Below are 12,551 nucleotides of genomic sequence, written 5' to 3' on the forward strand. Positions count from 1 at the left end.
CTGGCAGACTCACTAAACACAAATGCTTTGTTTGTAAATTGTCTGACTGTTGGAGTGTGCCTCTGGCTGAATGTAAATTTAAAAAACAAGAAAATCTTCTGGTTTGCTTTATGTAAGGAATTTGAAATGATTTATAGTTGTACTTTTACTTTTGATACTTTAGTATATTATAGCAATTACATTTATCTTTTGATACTTAAGTATATATAAAACCAAATACTTTTAGACTTTTACTCAAGTAGTATTTTACTGGGTGATTTTCACTTTTAGTTGAGTCATTTTCTATTAAGGTATCTTTACTTTTACTCAAGTATGACAATTGGGTACTTTTTCCACCACTGGAGTTAACATCGTCATGGACGGCAGAAAAGGACTCGAGACGGACATCGGAGCGGGAAAACAACGTGATTAAAAAGGAGGAATATGCAGTGATTAAAGGATAGGACATTTATTCAACTGTGAAGACAAAGCTTTTATTTAAAACTGCTAAATGAGCGAACTTAGGAGGAAACTTCAGTGAGTGAAGTGAATGAAGATCATGTGACTGAGGAAAATATTGCTTTGGTTGAGGAACAATACTGAAGTGAGTGACAATCAGGAGCTTATTGAGAAACGAAAAATTATTGGAATTGTTGGAAACATTGGACAGTTTGATGAAAGTATTGAGCAGTGGAGCTCATATACAGAACAGTTTGAATATTTTGTTCTTGTAAATGACATGGATGAGGACAACATTGTGCCTACATGTTTTAGTGTAATGGAGCAAAATACATTTAATTTACTAGGCAGCCTGCTACAGCCAGACAGAACAGGTAATAAGACGTATGGGGATATTGTGGAGATACTTAAAGGACATTTTTCACCAGAACCACTAGTTAATGCTGAAAGGTTCAGGTTCCACAGGAGACATCAGGAAGAGGGAGAATCAGTAACAATGTTTGCTGCTGCATTAAAGAAACTACCAGAACACTGTGAGTTTAATGCTGTTCAAATGACATCATTAGAGACAGACTAGTATGTGGGCTACGAGGTGAAGCTACACAAAAAGAGACTGTTGACTGAAAGTCATCTGACCTTGGCAAAGGACATTGAAATCAGTGTGTCCATGGAACTAGCTGCTAAAGAGGCTCACCAGTTGAGTTCATCAGGAACTTAGTGGGTTCATCTAACAATCCTAATCATCAGCTGATACATTTTTAATCTCATACACAGGGTAAACCTTCCACCTAGAAAACATCATTTAATATAAATCACAACCGCTCCTCTGTGTGATCTATGTAATCAAGGTGCCTTGGGCTACTTTAATCATATGTACTGGGAGTGACCAAGGGACATGTTTTGGAAAGAGGTATCCTCATACCTTGTTCCCCCAAACTGTTATTACTGAATGATAATTCACCACTGTCATTACAGCAAAGACATATAATGTTGTCAGGTTGGACAGCAGCTAAAAAGATGTTGGAACTAAGATGGCAACCACCACACCTCATTGGATCAACACTTTTATAGATATCATTTATTTAGAACTATCCACTGCTAGGATCCATGGGGCCAAACAACAATTGCAGCTGAAACCATAAAATAACTCCTGTAGTGGGTTTTACCCAACAGATTGACCGTTAATTATCATTTTTGTGCAAATGTGTACCTTGATTTAGTATTTCATTTAATGGAGATCAGGTTGGGTGTGTTGGGGTGGTCCCAGGAGGGGTTGGAGGGTGGGTTGGGTTGGTCCCAGGAGGGGTTGGGGGGGGGGTTGGGGGTGGTCCCAGGAGGGGTTGGGGGGTGGGTTGGGGTGGTCCCAGGAGGGTTGGAGGGTGGGTTGGGGTGGTCCCAGGAGGGGTTGGAGGGTGGGTTGGGGTGGTCCCAGGAGGGTTGGAGGGTGGGTTGGGGTGGTCCCAGGAGGGGTTGGAGGGTGGGTTGGGGTGGTCCCAGGAGGGGTTGGAGGGTGGGTTGGGGTGGTCCCAGGAGGGTTGGAGGGTGGGTTGGGGTGGTCCAGGAGGGGTTGGAGGGTGGGCTGATGCAACTGAGGTTGTGATTGTATATGTGGTTTATTATAATTGTATTTATCTGCAATAACTAGTTTCCATAATATACTGATATATATTTTAACAGTATTGTGTCTCTAACTGTATAACCATTCCTGCTGCTATTTGTTCTGATATACACTACCGTTCAAAAGTTTGGGGTCACGTAGAAATGTCCTTGTTTTCGAAAGAAAAGCATTTTTTTTGTCCATTAAAATAACATCAGATTGATCAGAAATACAGTGTAGATATTGTTAATGTTGTAAATGGCTATTGTAGCTGGAAACGGCAGATTTTTTATGGAATATCTACATAGGCGTGCAGAGGCCCATTATCAGCACGTTGTGTTTGCTAATCCAAGTTTATCATTTTAAAAGGCTAACTGATCATTAGAAAACCCTTTTGCAATTATGTTAGTACAGCTGAAAACTGTTGTGCTGATTAAAGAAGCAATTTATCGCATGGAATAGCCTTCATTTTTCAGAACAAGAATAGACTGACGAGTTTCAGAATCTGACCATTTTGATCCTGTAATCGAACCCACAATTGCTGATGCTCCAGATACACAACTAGTCTCAAGAAGGCCAGTTTTTTGCTTCTTTAATCAGCACAACAGTTTTCAGCTGTGCTAACATATTTGGAAAAGGGTTTTCTAATGATCAATTAGCCTTTTAAAATGATACACTTGGATTAGCAAACACAACGTGCCAATTGGAACACAGGACTGATGGTTGCTGATAATGGGCCTCTGCACGCCTTTGTAGATATTCCATTAAAAATCAGCCATTTCCAGCTACAATAGCCATTTACAACATGAACAATGTCTACACTGTATTTATGATCAATTTGATGTTATTTTAATGGACAAAAAAAGAGATTTTCTTTCGAAAACAAGGACATTTCTAAGTGACCCAAACTTCTGAACGGTAGTGTACATATAATGATAATACTAATAGTAATAATATGAATGTAATATAATTAAAGGAGATCCTATTTGGTGTTTGGCAGATGGGAAGGATATCTGTATATGGTAGAGATACTGTATATACCTTTGTGTGATTGTAGTCTGTCACTGTCTCCGGTTTCTTCTTCTGGTCACCGCCGGTGGCAACAGTGGGGTGCATGGTGCTGAGGAAGCTAACACTTATTTATTTAACATCTGTACACCGTGAGTGTTGCTTTACCACTCTCCATCACACCGTGAGTGTTGCTTTACCACTCTCCATCACACCGTGAGTGTTGCTTTACCACTCTCCATCACACCGTGAGTGTTGCTTTACCACTCTCCATCACACCGTGAGTGTTGCTTTACCACCCTCCATCACACCGTGAGTGTTGCTTTACCACTCTCCATCACACCGTGAGTGTTGCTTTACCACTCTCCATCACACCGTGAGTGTTGCTTTACCACTCTCCATCACACCATGAGTGTTGCTTTACCACCCTCCATCACACCGTGAGTGTTGCTTTACCACTCTCCATCACACCGTGAGTGTTGCTTTACCACTCTCCATCACACCGTGAGTGTTGTTTTACCACTCTCCATCACACCATGAGTGTTGCTTCTGCCTTTGTTTGTTCACTGTTCTGAGCAGGATAGTCTTCTTTACGTTCTGTTTCATCTCAGCCGTCTCCCCACCCTGATAATAAAGTGTTTTATTGGTATTTTCCACTAGATGGCAGTAAACACCTGCTGTAACTAGACTACGACTATGTGTTCGGTTTCATACATGCAGTTTCCCAGAGGAGGAGTGCTGATCTAGGATCAGGTCCCCCTGTCCATCTAATCTGTTTCATTATGATCTAAAAGGCTAAACTGATCCCAGATCAGTACTCCTACTCTTTATGAATACTGTCACAGGTGACTCCTCAAGATGAGGCTCATGATTTATAAGTTATATTCTTTAAGAATCAATTAATATCATTAAATGAACTGCTTTGCCATGAACAGATCTGTGAGGTCTTAACTTAAAGGTGCTATATAGACTTTATGGTTATTTTAATGGGGTTGAACATTCATCACATCAGATTGTGTAAAGGATTTTAGGAGTTCAGAAAAATACTGACTGACCTCACCCTCTCTGACCTCACCCTGCTGAAACACACCCAAGTAAAGACCACATAGCTACAGTTATATGCTTGTCAGGTTTTACCCACTTTTACAGCCAATGTATGGACTGGTATCCATATGAATCAGTGGAATATACTGACTAGTTAACCACCTCCCAATAAGGGTTCAGCAAATCTATTTTATTGGTCACATACACATATTTAGCAAATGCTATGGAGGGTGTAGTAAAATGCTTGTGTTCCTAGCTCAGTGCAGTAATATCTAACAATACACAACAATACACACAGATCTAAAAAGGAAAAGAATGGAATTAAGAAATATAGAAATATTAGGAGGACATCAAGCATACAGCACTAAACAGACAGACATCTCAGGACATCAACAACTCCTGACTTCCTCTCCTTGTCTCCTCTCCTTGTCTCCTATCCTTCATCTCAACGACATGAGAGAACTGGACAGGTGAAAGCAATGTTTCCACACCTAGTACTATCTTAAGGGTCCAAGACAAATGCGCTGTAAGACGTTGGTACCCAGGTGATAATGTGTCTCTCTCCTCACTGATTGAATGATGTCAATGGATGAATGTCACGATGGTTTATAGACTGGATGGACCAAGGCGCAGCGTGATAAGCATACATGTTTATTTAAACGAATAAACACACGACAAAAACAACAAACGAAACGTGAAGTCCAAGGTAGCACACAAACATACCATGACACGGAACAAGATCCCACAACCCACTGGTGCCAATAGGCTGCCTATGTATGGCCCCAATCAGAGACAACGAGCGACAGCTGCCTCTGATTGGGAACCACACTGGCCAACATAGAAATAGACATACTAGATATCACCATAGAAATAAACACAACACGGAATATACAAACCCTGACTCAACAAATAAACATCCCCTGAGTCAGGGCGTGACAATGAATGGGCGATGGAAACTGATAATTGTGCACGTTACTTTACAATTGAATTTGAATGAACTGAACGATGAGGAGGTTGAAGAGGGTGAATTTAATTTAGAACAATGGTGTAATGATGATGAAGATTTGTGGGTGTTGTGGGTGGTCTAATTATTTTTACACATTTTGCCATGTGGTGTAGAGAGAATATTGCAGTTTTATGTCACACCCTGGCTCTGGGGACTCTATATGGTGAGCCAGGGTGTGTATGTTCTATGTGTATATTCTGTGTGTTGTATAGTCTATGCATTGTATTTCTATGTTGGCCAGAGTGGTTCCCAATCAGTGGCAACGAGTGTCAGCTGTTGCTGGTTGTCTCTGATTGGGAGCCATATTTAGACAGGCTGTGTTCCCACAGGAGATCTTGTTCCTTTTGGTTTGTTCCGTGTGGGTTGTGTTTAACCGTTGGACGTCATGTTATCGTTTTGTTGTTTTGTTCGTATCACTTTGAAAAATAAAGTATGTTTGCTTTCAACGCTGCGCCTTGGTCTACTCCGTTCGACGATCGTGACATTTTAAAGCAAGTATTCTGCAGTTATACACATTTGCATTGGGGTGGAGAGAAAATGTAGCAATTATATAACCAATTTCATGCAATTTTACATATTTTGCCATGGGGCAGAGAGAATTATTGCAGTTTTAAAGCAAATGTCCTGCAATTTTACCCATTTTGCCAAGATTGCTTGAGTTATCTTAATTAATTCAGACGATTTTGAGTGTATACTGGCTACGGCATCTCAAAAAGGACAAATAGGACTACTGCCTCTTTTTTCACGATTTTCAAGCGAAGGTCTTTTAAGGTCTTTTTAAGGGAGTATACTAGAACACTCGTTGGGTTTGGCTAGCAGAGTTCAGCGCCAGCCGAACTGAAGCATTATTCATGAGATTGATTCATGAGTTAAAACACGGGTAAGGCCACAATACAGGGTCCCATACAATCAATAAGGTACTCTTGTTTTCATATCTTTTCATGGATATCTTTTCACGGATATGTATTTATCTAATTCATCCTTTCCAATTGTTTCTGCACTATTTATCAAGCTTTGGCCCTCATGTTTACATCAAATAATATGACCGTGAGCCTTGCAGGTTGATATAATTCTCTTTTACGTTTTACTTTGTAAAAAGAAGCTGTTACTGGACTGTATTACTTACTATAACTATATTACTAATCACATCTATAAATACTATTTATCAAATGTATTACATTGTCATGATTTTATTGTAAGGGAAACGAAAATATGCTACATGTTTCAGTAGGCCTTTGTAGAATATAATACAACGTCTAATCCTGAATGCTGATTGGTTATAATATAAAACATATTCTTACATTCATTTTATGTACTTCTAAATATACAACTATTCAAAATAAGTAACAAAATATTCTTAAGACATGACTGCATTCAATCAAGCAATATTTTATTTTAGATGGTATTTATTTAGATTGATAACAACCCAGTAGATGAATCTGATGCGTATGCTAAAGGAGATGCCCAACAACGTCCCCTACTGAAGTCTGAACGGTCTATAATACAGTGCCTTCAGAAAGTATTCACACCCCTAGGAATTTTTCCACATTTTGTTGTTACACAGCCTGAATTAAAAATGGATTAAATTGAGATTTTGTGTCACTGGCCTACACACGATACTCCATAATGTCAAAGTGGAATAATGTTTTTAGTATATTTAATTAAAAATGAAAAGCTGAAATGTCTTGAGTCAACAAGTATTCAACCCCTTTGTTATGGCAAGCCTAAATAAGTTCAGGAGTAAAAATTTGCTTAACAAGACACATAATAAGTTCCATGGACTCACCTGTGTGCAATAACAGTGTTTAACAGGATTTCTGAATGACAACCTCATCTCTGTATACCACATATAAAATTATCTGTAAGGTCCCTCAGTCGAGCAGTGAATTTCAAACACACATTCAACCACAAAGACCACGGAGGTTTTCCAATGCCTCGCAAAGAAGGGCACCTATTAGTAGATGGGTTAAAATAAAAAGCAGAATATTTATTTGAGCATGGTGAAGTTATTAATTACACTTTGGATGGTGTGTCACTACGAAGATACAGGCGTCCTTCTTAACTCAGTTGTCGGTGAGGAAGGAAACCGCTCAGGGATTTCACCATGAGGCCAATGGTGACTTTAAAACAGTTAGAGTTGAATGGCTGTGATAAGAGAACTGAGGATGGATCAACAACATTGTAGTTACTCCATAACACTAACCTAATTGACAGAGTGAGAAGAAGCCTGTACAGAATACATTCGCATTTCAGTCATTTAGCAGAAGCTATGGTCCCCCGTGGGAATCAAACCCACAACCCTGGCGTTGCAAGCACCTTGCTCTACCAACTGAGCCACATGGGACACAAATATTACAAAACATGCATCCTGTTTGCAATAAAGCACTAAAGTAAAACTGCTAAAAAATGTGGCAAAGAAATTCACTTTATGTCCTGAATAAAAAGTTGTATGTTTGGGGCAAATCCAACACAACACATCACTGAGTGCCACTGTTTTCTTGGTGGTGGCTGCATCATGTTATGGGTCTGCTTGTCATCGACAAGGACTAGGGGAGTTTTTTTGGGGGGATAAAAGAAACGGAATAGAGCTAAGCACAGGAAAATTCCTAGAGGAAAACCTGGTTCAGACTGCTTTCCTTCCACTGACTCCTCAGGAGAGTTCTGGACTCTGCCAGTGAGGCCACACCACCACAAGAGACTACAGGTGGCCGCCATCTTTAACCCCCTCCTGCCTGAACATCTTGTGGACTAGAGCGCCAGTTAACCCCCTCCTGCCTGAACGTCTTGTGGACTAGAGTGCCAGTTAACCCCCTCCTGCCTGAATGTCTTGTGGACTAGCGCGCCAGTTAACCCCCCTCCTGCCTGAACGTCTTGTGGAATAGAGCGCCAGTTAACCACCCTCCTGCCTGAACGTCTTGTGGACTAGAGCGCCAGTTAACCCCCCTCCTGCCTGAACGTCTTGTGGACTAGAGCGCCGGTTAACCCCCCTCCTGCCTGAACGTCTTGTGGACTAGAGCGCCAGTTAACCCCCCTCCTGCCTGAACGTCTTGTGGACTAGAGCGCCAGTTAACCCCCTCCTGCCTGAACGTCTTGTGGACTAGAGCGCCAGTTAACCCCCTCCTGCCTGAACGTCTTGTGGACTAGAGTGCCAGTTAACCCCCCTCCTGCCTGAACGTCTTGTGGACTAGAGCGCCAGTTAACCCCCTCCTGCCTGAACGTCTTGTGGACTAGAGCGCCAGTTAACCCCCCTCCTGCCTGAACGTCTTGTGGACTAGAGCGCCAGTTAACCCCCCTCCTGCCTGAACGTCTTGTGGAATAGAGCGCCGGAGACACTAAAAGCATCTGAAACTTTTGTTGTGTCCGGCAAACCCCACTCTTCCTGACACCACCATTCTCTTCTCTAGCAAATAAAACATCTATCTTCTGAATGAAGCTTGTAACGTCAGTACAGTAGCCTATGCTTCAGAGAGGGGAGGGGCAGGGAGCCTAAACACACCCACTGGTAAAGACTTTCAGCTGGCAGGCACGGAGCCTAAACACACCCACTGGTAAAGACTTTCAGCTGGCAGGCAGACACTGGAATAAGTTTGAGTGACAGAGTGAGGGCTTTGCATAAGCACTTTATAGCATTTTTTTGTGTGACTCGTAAAATAACGTTATTAACCAGTTGTTTTTAAAATATCAGTTCTGTTCTGGAACAGTATGGATTTGGTCCCAGCTCTCTGCAGGTCATTCACTAGGTCCCCCCGTGTGGTTCTGGGATTTTTGCTCACCGTTCTAGTGATCATTTTGACCCCACGGGGTGAGATATTGCGTGGAGCCCCAGATCGAGGGAGATTATCAGTGGTCTTGTATCAATTCCATTTCCTAATAATTGCTCCCACAGTTGATTTCTTCAAACCAAGCTGCTTACCTATTGCAGATTCAGTCTTCCCAGCCTGGTGCAGGTCTACAATTTTGTTTCTGGTGTCCTTTGACAGCTCTTTGGTCTTGGCCATAGTGGAGTTTGGAGTGTGACTGTTTGAGGTTGTGGACAGGTGTCTTTTATACTGATAACAAGTTCAAACAGGTGCCATTAATACAGGTAACGAGTGGAGGACAGAGGAGACTCTTAAAGAAGAAGTTACAGGTCTGTGAGAGCCAGAAATCTTGCTTGTTTGTAGGTGACCAAATACTTATTTTCCACCATAATTTGCAAATAAATTCATAAAAAATCCTACAATGTGATTTTATGTATTTTTTTCCTCATTTTGTCTGTCATAGTTGACGTGTACCTATGATGAAAATTACAGGCCTCTCTCATCTTTTTAAGTGGGAGAACTTGCACAATTGGTGGCTGACTAAATACTTTTTTTCCCCACTGTACCTATGATAAAAATTACAGACCTCTACATGCTTTGTAAGTAGGAAAACCTGCAAAATCGGCAGTGTATCAAATACTTGTTCTCCCCACTGTATATAACATTTTGCAAAAAAAGCATTTGTCTCTCTGAAATGAAGCCATTAAGTGATTGATTTTAATCAAACACATGCCTGTCATTGAACAACACCATGCCATGATTAGCTTGTGAAAAAACACAACAATTTATTTGATCATTTCTTTAAACAATAGAAGCTAATTTACGAACATTTCTGAAAATGGATATATAGCGTTTTGGAATTAAACTCTTGTTTCCAAATCTGAGCTCAGAGTAGATGAGAGACGTAATGTTTGTCTCTGTTGTGTTGAAGCCCAATCAAGCAGGAGAGACCAGCCTCCCCTGTACCCAGCTGTGTGTCCATCAAGAGTGACCAGTCTATGCATCAACCTATAGTGTTTAGAGAGGGAGACTTTTCTACTGAACAAAGGTAAGAAGAACTCATGGGTCATGGTCAGTGAGATAAACAACACTGTCTCTAGTCATTTCTCCTCTCCCATTTTCCCATTTCTTTTTGTTGTTTTCATAATCCATAGGCTAATCATTTTTTCCATTTTCATAGTCCTGAAACAATATTAAACAAACACTACATTCCCTCCCTGTGTGTGTGTGTGTGTGTGTGTGTGTGTGTGTGTGTGTGTGTGTGTGTGTGTGTGTGTGTGTGTGTGTGTGTGTGTGTGCACTCCCTGGATGAGGAGATGTAATCTGATGTTTTGTCCACAGAAACCAACAGGAGAGATCAGAGTCAGAGATTCTCAGTGGTCAGTCTTCCCAGAGTCATCAAACAGACCTGGCCTCCATATTCAGTGTATGTGGTCCTGTTATGTACATTTGTTTTTGTTTACCTCAAGTAAAGTTGATCTGTCAATCATTCATTAATGTGTTAATGAGAAAGCATTTAGTCTCTTGCTTAACTGATTTACTTGATTTATTTCAGTTGCTTGAAGAGAATATTATGACATTTGTGAAGAACGAGCTGAAGAGGTTCAAGAGGATTCTTAGTCCAGAACTCCCAGAAGGCTTTGAGAGTCAGAAGCAGGATAAGGAAGTGGTGGATGCTGAAGATGAGAAGCAGGAGAGCAGTGCCAGAGAGGGGGCTCTGAAGATCACACTGCACGTCCTGAGGAAAATGAACCAGAAGGAGCTTGCTGACACACTGGAGAAAAGTAAGAGCTGTCTGCCTCATGTTGAATGCTGTTTTAGAGCATTTAAAAGCTGTAGCTAAAGTATAGCTAAAGTTGCTGTGTAACTCAATGATATTGTAGCAGCCTTAACACAACACCTCGTGACCTCATCAAGTAGCAGCAGGGATGTGTTGTGTTGATTCATTGAGAGAGAGAGAGAGAGAGAGAGAGAGAGAGAGAGAGAGCAGAGAGAGAGAGAGAGAGAGAGAGAGAGAGAGAGAGAGAGAGAGAGAGAGAGAGGGAGAGAGGGAGAGAGGGAGAGAGAGAGAGAGCATAATAATGTAATCAGTCACACCAGTCTGTAATGCATTATGACAACATTAATACAGTCAGTTAAGAGAATAAAGTATTATAATTTAATTATAACAGTCCTAGAATACTGTAGGCATTAAAACAGATGTAATATTAATATCCTCTGTGTTATTTCTAGATTCAGGTGAGCGTGCTGTGATTCTTCAACGTGAACTCAAATCTAATCTAAAGAAGAAGTTTCAATGTGTATTTGAGGGGATCGCTAAACAAGGAAACCCAACACTTCTCAATAAGATCTACACAGAGCTCTACATCACAGAGGGTGGAACAGGAGAGGTCAATAATGAACATGAGCTGAGACAGATTGAGACAACAACCAGGAAACAAGCAAGACCAGAGACTGCAGTCAAATGTAACGACATCTTCAGACCCTTAACTGGACAAGACAAACTTATCAGAACTGTGCTGACAAAGGGAGTCGCTGGCATTGGAAAAACAGTCTCTGTGCAGAAGTTCATTCTGGACTGGGCTGAAGGAAAAGCAAATCAGGATGTCCAATTTATATTTTCATTCCCTTTTCGGGAGCTGAATTTGATGAAAAAGGAAAAACACACTTTGATTGAACTTCTCAATCACTTCTCAATCGATACCAAAGAATCAAGAATCTCCAACTACGACAAGTTCAAAGTTCTGTTCATCTTTGATGGTCTGGATGAGTGCCGACTGCCCCTAGACTTCCAGAAGAACAAGATCTGTTGCGACGTCACAAAGTCAACCTCAGTGGATGTTCTGCTGACAAATCTCATCAAGGGTAATCTGCTTCCCTCTGCTCTCCTCTGGATAACTACCCGACCTGCAGCAGCCAATTCGATCCCTTCAGGGTGTGTTGACCAGGTGACAGAGGTACGAGGGTTCAATGACCCACAGAAGGAGGAGTACTTCAGGAAGAGATTCAGTGATGAGGACCTGGCCAGCAAAATCATCTCACACATAAAGACATCAAGGAGCCTCCACATCATGTGCCACATTCCAGTCTTCTGTTGGATTTCTGCAACAGTCCTTGAACACATGTTGAGTACAGACAAGAGAGAAGAGATGCCCAAGACTCTGACTGAGATGTACTCACACCTTGTGGAGTTTCATACCAAACAGAAGAATGAAAAGTATCTTGGGAAAGAAGAGACAGGTCCACACTGGAATAAAGAGAGCATTCTGTCACTGGGAAAACTGGCTTTTCAACAGCTTGTGAAGGGCAATCTGATTTTCTATGAAGAAGACCTGAAAGAGGCTGGCATTGATGTCAATGAAGCCTCAGTGTACTCAGGATTGTGCACACAGATCTTTAAAGAGGAATGTGTGCTGTACCAGGACAAGGTGTACTGCTTCGTGCATCTGAGCATTCAGGAGTTTCTGGCTGCTGTATATGTGTTCCTCTCATTCATCAACAACAATGAGAATCTAATGGCCGAACCGCAAGTTACTGAAGTTACTGTCTACAAGAGTGCTGTGGATAAAGCCTTACAAAGTGAGACAGGAAACCTGGACCTTTTCCTCCGCTTCCTTCTGGGCCTCTCACTGGAGTCCAATCAGAAGCACTTACGAGG

General features: G+C 41.5%; 1 long non-coding RNA gene across 2 annotated transcripts in view; it reads left to right on the top strand.

Moving 5' to 3' along the window:
* The window catches only part of LOC121557866, a 25,254-nt gene extending 14,983 nt beyond the window's left edge, over positions 1–10,271 (top strand). For both annotated transcript variants that reach the window (XR_005998424.2, XR_006658642.1), the window contains 2 exons: positions 9,825–9,941; positions 10,235–10,271. This is a non-coding gene — a long non-coding RNA (uncharacterized LOC121557866). The remainder of the gene's footprint in view (positions 1–9,824; positions 9,942–10,234) is intronic.
* The last annotated feature ends 2,280 nt before the right edge of the window (positions 10,272–12,551 follow it).

This window comes from Coregonus clupeaformis, unplaced genomic scaffold (assembly GCF_020615455.1).
Source record: "Coregonus clupeaformis isolate EN_2021a unplaced genomic scaffold, ASM2061545v1 scaf0404, whole genome shotgun sequence".
Taxonomy (NCBI): domain Eukaryota; kingdom Metazoa; phylum Chordata; class Actinopteri; order Salmoniformes; family Salmonidae; genus Coregonus; species Coregonus clupeaformis.